The sequence below is a fragment of the Triticum aestivum genome, chromosome 6B (genome assembly GCF_018294505.1).
Source record: "Triticum aestivum cultivar Chinese Spring chromosome 6B, IWGSC CS RefSeq v2.1, whole genome shotgun sequence".
NCBI classification, from domain to species: Eukaryota; Viridiplantae; Streptophyta; class Magnoliopsida; order Poales; family Poaceae; genus Triticum; species Triticum aestivum.
The window spans coordinates 703,532,318-703,541,518 of NC_057810.1; positions in this window are offsets into that span (position 1 = coordinate 703,532,318).

A 9,201-nucleotide genomic window follows, 5' to 3' on the forward strand; every position below is an offset into this window, starting at 1 on the left:
GACCCCGACACCCCGACCCCGACACCACGCCCCGACACGCAGACCACGACACCACACCCCGACCCCGACACGACACCCTAACCCCGAAATAGCACCCCGACACCGACATGACACCCCGACCCCCTAAACCTCCCGAAAAGGTGCTCTTTAGCCTTCCAGAGGCCGACGGGGTTATATATTTGTGAATTATTAGTTAGGTCATATATTTTTTGATTTTGTTATGAAAAACATCATATATAATTGTGTTGATCGGGTAGATTTAAATGTGCAGTTGTTTCATCGCTGCGAGGTTTGGTGTTCGACGACCTCGCCGTGCGTTTGACGAGCTCTGCCCCTTCGTTCGTGGGTGAGCACAAATGACATGTCCTTCTCCCCCATTAATTATTTGCACAAATGACATGAAATTTGGTAGCTAGCTATATATGTGCCTTGAATCATCAGTATGCGTAACCAATATGTGTCTCCCATTTGAAAGCGTCATAGTTATAAATATGCATGCATTTGCATATTTATAACCTTGATTCTTTCGAATTGTCCAACGCTATCCATGGACAGCCCGAGTATGTGTAGATTGGGTTTGTTTTCCCATATGCTTTGCTCCGGATCCGACGCATAAATTTCGTCAGTGCCTCCCCTGTTGTTCTCCGAGTATACATCCTCTCTGTTTATTGCAGAGCCGTGTATCAGGAGAACAACGGGGAGGTGCTGCCAAAATTTTGCGTCGGATCCGGAGCATAGCTTGGGAAAATGAACCCAATCTACACATACTCGGGTGGGATTAGGACCTATCATTACCTATTAGAGTGTAGGTTGCACGGACGTAATAAAATTTACAAAGTAGATCGACTGATGAATATATACATGGTGAATTATATATATAATTGTTGTGTGTCCAGTAGCTCTGAAAGTCAAGATGAGTGATCGTGCGTTGTTGTATACCGGTCACACTAGTCAGAACAAATGGAGCGCTGAATGGTTCACAAAAACCAAGGAGTTTGTGCAAGCCGCATTTGCAAATGGCCATAGGAAAACTTGGTGCCCCTGTTTCTGATGCGACAATTGGGAAAAGAGGACAGAGGCTGAAATGGGTAAACACCTGCAGAAGAATGGTTTTACGCCCGATTATACGGTGTGGACATTTCATGGTGAGTCTGCCCAACGTGACCGAGCTGAGCTGGATCATCGTCGCACCGACGAGCATGGTATCGGGATGGAAAACATGGTGCAAGACTATGATGATGCTTGGGATTCAGACGAGGAGATGAAGGAATCTGCAAAGGCCTTCAATGAAATGTTGGAGTCTTCAAAACGTCCGCTCCATGAGCACACTGAGCTTTGTCAGTTGGATGCCATCTCACAAGTAATGGCTTTGAAGGCTCAGTTCAACTTGGGCAGAGAATGCTATGACGCAATTATGACAGTATTTGGACGCTTTCTACCCAAAGGCCATGTAATGCCCGCAAACCTGTACCAGTCGGACAAAATCCTTCGTGCACTGAAGATGCCCTATGAGAAGATATATGCCTGTGAGAAAGGATGTGCCTTATTTAGGCTTGACTATGCGGACTTGAACTATTGTCCCATTTGCAAGTGTTCCAGGTATACTGTGGTAGACAACGGTATGGGTGAGAAGACACAAACCAAAATCCCTGTTAGTGTTCTTCGGTATATGCCAATCGTACCAAGACTTCAACGTCTTTTCATGGTCGAAGAGACGGCCAGACAGATGACATGGCACAAAACAGGCAAAAGAACCGAACTAGATGCAGATGGTAATCTGATGATGGTACACACATCGGATGGTGTTGCGTGGAAAAAGTTTGATGAATTACATGCTGACAAAGCGGCAGATCCGAGGCATCCTCGAGTCGGCATCAACACCGATGGGTTCAGTGTGTTTGGTATGACGGCAGCCCAATACAGTTGTTGGCCCGTATTTGTCTTTCCACTCAATCTCCCCCCCGGACAGATTATGCAAAGAAAGAACATTTTCCTGACGTTGATAATTCCAGGGCCCAACTATCCGGGGAAAAATATGAATGTGTACATGCAGCCGCTTAAGGACGAATTGCAAGAAGCCTGGGATAATGGGTTCAACACATACGACGCCTATAGCAAACGAAACTTCATAATGCGTGTCTGGTACATGTACTCGACGCATGACTTGCCGGCGTATGCGCTATTCATTGGCTGGTGTGTGCATGGAAGGTTCCCGTGCCCCACATGCAAGGGAGCTCTTGAGTTTCGTTGGCTTCAAGCCGGTCACAAGTTTTCTTGCTTCGACATGCATAGACAGTTCCTGGATACTCGCCATAAGTTCAGGAAAGACAAGAAGAACTTCATCAGAGGTAGAGTTGTAAAAAACTCTGCACCACCTGCGTTGACAGGCTAACAGACCCTGGATCAGTTAAACGCTCTCAAGCCAGATCCAGAGCGTCCAGGGTACTTTAAGGGGTATAATTCTGAGCACGCCTGGACTCACAAAACATGCTTATGGGATCTGCCTTACTTCAAAGACCTTCTTTGCCCACACAACATCGACGTGATGCACACTGATAAGAATATCGCCGAGGCACTTTTTGGTACATTGTTCGGCATAGATGGGAAGTCAAAGGATAATACTAAGGCTAGAGTCGATCTGGAGGCGCTATGTGATAGGCCGTTACAAAACATGAAAGAACCGAAAGGAAAGCAGAACTGGACGAAGCCAAAGGCATGGTTCAATCTTGGAAGGCCAGCTATGAGGGAAATTATCTTGTGGGTGAAAATGCAGTTGATGTTCCCCGATGGGTATGCAGTGAATCTAAAGAGGGGAGCGAGTCTTGATAAATTGAAGATATTTGGTCTCAAGAGTCATGATTGGCACATATGGATTGAGCGGGTAATGCCGGTGATGTTGCGTGGCTTCATCCCTGAGGATGAATGGCTAAGGCTGGCAGAACTCAGCTATTTCTTCCGTGTTCTTTGTGCGAAAGAACTATCGCCTGGCGTGCTAGAAGAAATGGAAGAGTTGGCGCCAGAGTTGATCTGCAAGTTAGAGAAGATCTTTCCACCGGGCTTCTTTAATCCAATGCAGCATTTGATTTTGCATCTCCCGACCGAGACAAGATTGGGGGGGCCCGTGCAAAATCGTTGGTGCTACCCAACTGAGAGGATGCAGAAGACGCTTCAAGAAAAATGTAAAAATAAACGTAGAATTGAAGGCATTCATCACTGAGGAGGCGACAAACTTCGTGACAGCACACTACGAAACCAAAAATCGTCATTTGCATAATCCGAAGCCTCGGTACAATGCTGACGAGCCTAAAAAGGGTGGATCCAACCTCAGCCTATTCAAAGGCAATCTCGCACCAGCCAGTGTTTCAAATCCAGTATCTTTGGATAACGAAGAATGGCGGACCATTTCATTGTATATCTTCAACAACCTGATAGAAGTGCGGCCGTACATCGAGTAAGTTCTCGGTACATTGTTTCGCAACTTCTATTTCCTTTGAACTGCTCTGGATATTTCATACAGTTGATACGTCGCCCTATTCTCGTATGGAGCGGTGATCCAAAAGGATTCCGTCAAAGAGTATGAGCTTCTCGCAAAGCAAGGAGGCGGCTATCCCGGTTTCATCTCTTGGTTCAAACAAACGGTAAATTCTATTAGACAATTTCATTTCATTCGCTAATTTGTGCGTAATGCAACAATCCTTTCATATTAAACTTGTAGGCTAATTCAGAGTCTATGGACGCCGAATTGAGACAAGTCGCTAATGGTTTTGACTATAAGGTCCGTTCATTTGACAAATACGACATCAACAGGTATCGTTTTCGTACCTATGGCAAAGAGCTATCTATGGCCGACCAAAAGTCTACAAATTGTTGTGTATCTGCTATCGGCGAAGGAGGTACCGAGTATTATGGGAGAGTTGAAGCAATTTATGAACTTCTATTCTATGGTGAAAACCCACCGAATGTGGTAGTCTTCAAATGTTATTGGTTTTAGCCGAAGGAGACTAGAAGGACTCATGAACATATAGGGCTAGTTGAAATCAACCAAAGCACCCATTTAGATGTTCCTGATGTCTATATTATGGCTCAACAGGCGACCCAAGTATTCTATCTACCCTGGGCCTGCCAAACTAATCCAAATCTGAAAGGTTGGGATGTCGTTTATGAAGTGCCGCCACGTGCTAGACTATCTCCCCCAAAGGAAGAGGATTATGAACCTCACATTAACCCAGACACATATGAAGGAGAATTCTTCCATGAGACACGTCTTTCCAAAAAGCGTTTCAAGAACCGGTATACTTCACCCTAAAACATTGAAGTAGACAGCGACAGTGAATCCCACATCACCCTAGAGGAGGAACAAGAAGAGCCGGAACAAGAAGAGGTTACTGCTGCGGACGACCTCTCAATGCTTGACCGATTACGTAAAGGTGGCCTTCCACATGTTGATGCCACTGAACCCTATGAGCCCGTCATTGATTATAGTGATGATGATGATTATGCATTTATTGATGATACTGATCGAGATTATTAGTAGTGTCAGGTATTCAAATTTTTTATGTTGTACTTGATGATGATACACTTAAGTGATATACATATTATTATTCATGTCGGTATTTTTTTTATGTTGTACTAATTTCGTTTACTCTTTGTCATGGCAGGTGTTGAAAGATGGAAGGGGAGCCGACTGAGGCCAAGGACAAACGTGCCCAAATTGAAGGTGTGCCACACCATCAAGGTAGCTCTAGCTTATATCAGTTCGGGCGGAATTGGGTAATGTGGTTTGCTTCATTATTAATGCAATTCATTCATCATGCTAGCTTGAGCCCTTTAATTACTAATTTACTTTGTTTCTCTCTTTCAGGCATGCTACAATAAGACGGATAAGGTGCCAGAGGGGTATGACCTGTATGCCATGGCCCACATTGCCTCTTACAATCAAGTCAAGGGGAAGGCAAGGAAAGGGGAGGAGTTCAACCCGAGCCAGATCCCCTACAATCCAGAGCAGGTGATGATATCTAGTGGCGGGAGGTCCCGTGGCTCCATAGCCATTGATCCAGAGATTGCTCCTGAGACCACGGTGAGTTTAATTTGAATGGACGTTACTTGCTAGTCTTAACATTTGAGTGTCATCATGCTAAGAAACATTGGAAATGATCTTTGGTGCAGCGTTACTCCACACAAGCATCACACGATCCTTCTCCAGCTACTGGCCTGAGCCAGCCCGCTCCCACACCTCCATGATCAAGGTAAGTTTCTCTAGTTTTTTGCTTAACAAATGCATAAAGACCTAGACTTAGCTTTATTTCATCCAATATGCTTACCTTAATGACCTAGACGTAGCTTCTTTTCCTGCAAAATGACTTAATAAGCTTACTAACCTCCAAAACCAGCCATTTTACCTAAGTTAGCTCTAAAACGATCTATACTTAGCTTTGTTTCCTCCAAAATGACCTAAGTTAGTTATAGTATGCTTAGTTGACTAGGTTTGCTCAATAATGACATGTACTTACCTTACTTATGTAAAAAACGGCATAATTAGCTTATTTAGCTCATAAACGATCCATTTTACCTACATTAGCTCTAAAATGATGCATTTTACCTAAGTTAGCTCATAAACGATCCATTTCACCTAAGTTACCTCACAAACGATGGCGTGCTTCTTCTTCTAGTCTTCTTCTTCTAGTCACCTTTTCCTAACTTTCTTATTTGCCATTTTGCAGATTTCATTCACTTCTCGGGAGCTAGCTTGTTATGATGGAGTGCTTGTTTTTAATTTCATTCTCTTCTAGTATTCTTCTAGCTTACTACGATGGAACTTGCTATCTTGATGAAACTTTGCATTGTAATATGTATGTGCAACTTTGCTATCTTGATGGAACTTGCTATGTATGAGTGGATGGAACTATATATGTATGTATGATGAAACTTATGTGCTGTTAAATAGCTCTGTGAAACATATCTATATATGTCATATATATTTGCTATGAAAATTGTTGGATTAAAAAAAAACAGAAAAAAGAGCCAATATGCAGGCTCTTTGCCGTCAGCCACCGACGGCAAAGGTCTCTTTGCCATCAGCAGCGGACGGCAAAGAGGCCACGTGGCAGGCAACTGTGCTTCCTGGGAGGCTGACCTATTTGGTCAGTTTGCCAACAGTGGCGACGACAAAGAGAAAAAAAACTTTGCCTACAGCGGCGGACGGCAAAGGCCTTCCGATGTTTGCCGTCAGCGGCCGACGGCAAAGGCTTGCTGTTAACCACGTAACGGAGTAACAGCGCAATTATTGCCATCAGTATTCTTTGTCGTCGGCAGCTGAGGGCAAAGGACCCTTTGCCGTCAGCCGCCCGAAGCGGACGGCAACGTAGCTCTTTGCCGTCCCGTACGTTGCCGTCTACTTTTGCCGTCAGTGGCGGACGACAAAGACCTTTGCCGTCCGCCATACGTGCCTTTGCCGTCCGCCGTGGCTGATGGCAAAGTAGCTGATTCCTGTAGTGATAGGAAAGTGCCCTATCTGACAATTAAACAGATCAAAATAGAAGGTTAACAGGTCATCATCTCCTCCTACACAAAGAATCTCACTCTTAAGGAAATTTATTTTCAGCCCCGACATGATTTCAAAAATGTAAAGAAGCAGTTTGAGATTAATAGCAGCCTCTCTATTATGTTCAAGGCAGATGACAGTGTCATCGGCATATTGCAGAATAGCAATACCCCCACTAACCAGGTCTGGGGCAAGACCAGTCAGCAGCCCTTCTGCTTGAGCATTGCGAATCATTTTGGACAAAGCTTCTACAACCATATTGAACAGAAAAGGCGAGTGTGGGTCTCCCTGCCGCACCCCTTTACAACTCTGGAAATAAGGGCACGTTTCATTATTCAGCTTGATACTAACAGTCCCATTTTTTTTTAAAATTGAATCCAACCGCACCATGTAGGACCAAATCGCCTGATCTTGTGACAATCTAACAGGAAGTCCTAGTTGATTTTGTCGTATGCCTTTTCGAAGTCTAGCTTCAGCACCACCCCTAGTTTCTTTTTGTGGTGCGTGTGATGAAGAACCTCATGTAAGGTAAGGATGCCATCCATTATATTTCTGTGTTTGATAAAGGCATTTTGGTGCTTACTGATAAGCTTGTCAGCAAATATAGCCACTCTATTGTTCAAAACTTTAGTTATAAGTTTGTATGGACAACGGAGGAGGCAAATCGGCCTATATTGCTGAATTTTCTTGGCTCCACTCATTTTGGGTATAAGGGTAATGACACCATAATTGAGTTGGGCCACATCCAAAGTGTTATTATGGAAGGCCTCAAACAGGCGCATTATATCATTTTTCACAAAGCCCCAACAGTGTTTATAAAACTCAGCTGGAATGTTGTTCGGTCCGGGCGCACGATTACTATCCATGCCAGCCAAGGCTTTTTTCACCTCTTCTTCTGTGAACACCCCAGTAAGGAGAATATTATCATCTTCATCAAGTTTTTCACTTTCTGGCCACATATTAGGGGACAAGCTGAAAAGGTTCCCACTAGCAGGACCAAACAACTCTTTATAATAGGTTGTGGCATGAGCAAGGAGATTATTTGTTCCCTCAATCATCACGTCCCCATCAGTAAAGGACTGAATGGTGTTCTTGCATTTTTTCCCGTTGGCTACTCGATGATAAAAGGCTCTATTGAGATCACCTTTCAGGAGCCATCTTTCATTAGATTGTTGCAACCAGAACAGATCTTCATTGACTAAAATATCATTAAGTTCAGTTTGTAAGCATACTTTCTTTTCATATAACTCCGGATCGAGGGGACCCTTTTCTTCCTCCTGCTCAATCTCTTCTAGTTCGGTTTTAATGTGATTCTTCCTCTTCCTAGTATGACCAAAAGTGTGGGACCCCACCCCTTAAAATACTTCTTGAGCCATTTCAACTTGATGTTTAGAACATCAATAGGATCCGTAGCTCGAACTGGCTGTTCCCAAATCTTCTTGGTCGTAGGATAGAAATTTTCATCTCTCAACAAGCTGAGTTCAAATCTAAACTCCCGCTGGCGTGGGGTGATAGGCTTCTCACACCCGAGGAAAGCAACAGGGGATTATGATCAGAGACATCTCTAACCAACTTACGAACCGTAACCAGAGGGAATAAGTCCTCCCATTCAAAACTCATCAAAACTCTATCAAGCTTTTCTAAGGTAGGGTGTTTTTGGTTATTGGTCCATGTATACTTCCCACCCCCATGTGAATCTCCCTAAGGCACAAGGAGTTAATAAGGGAGTTGAATTTGTCTACATAAGGGGATCGACTCATAGTTTTGTTCTTATCACCAATCTCTCGTAAGATATTAAAGTCACCTCCCACAATGTAAGGAACCTGAGTATGCAAACACATCGAAGCGAGCTCAGTAAGGAAATCATTGGTCTAGCTTATTTGATTATTGGGATTCTAACATTCCAGACTTTATCTTCCCCCAAATTGGAAACGGTATCTGGTTTTTTGGATTCTAACATAACACATGTTATCTTCCCCCAAATTATAAACTATATGTCTCATATGAGGAATAAAGTCGTTTTTTGTTTGTAATACAAGCCACGTATATACCGTCAGAATGCTAGCCTTTGCACAAAGGAACATCGACCAAGAAGTATAATTACAAACTAGACAGAAGAATCCTCTCAGCTTGACATCAACGCCCGTCACTTGCCTCAGGCACCACTACACCAGACACACACACACAAAAAGAAAAACAAATCACCTCCACACCCGAGCTCGACGCGGCTCCATCGCTGATATCCAGATCTGCGGGCCTCCGAGGTGTCTCGCCAAAGGTGAAACAATTACAATTGAACGAACCAGATCGGGGCAACATGTCGGACGCGCCATCGAGCTTTCGATCTGGCACCCCCACATCATCCACGAACCCAGCACACAATCCACCATCTTCCAGATGCCGCTGATGCAGGCCACAATCTGTATCCGCTCCTGGACTACTTCCCAAGCTCTGCGTCGGCGGTGGAGCAGACACAGTCGCGGCGGCATAGCCCGATGACACCGGTCCAACAGAAGGATGTCGCTGCCGCCGCACTATCCTTACTTGAACATATTGGTTTTCAAATCCATCCCCAACCATAGGACCGGTTGCCTTGCCGTGGTAGGTCTGAAGAATCTTTATTCAGCGCCGCCATCGACGCTGCCGAGGCCGAGACGTTC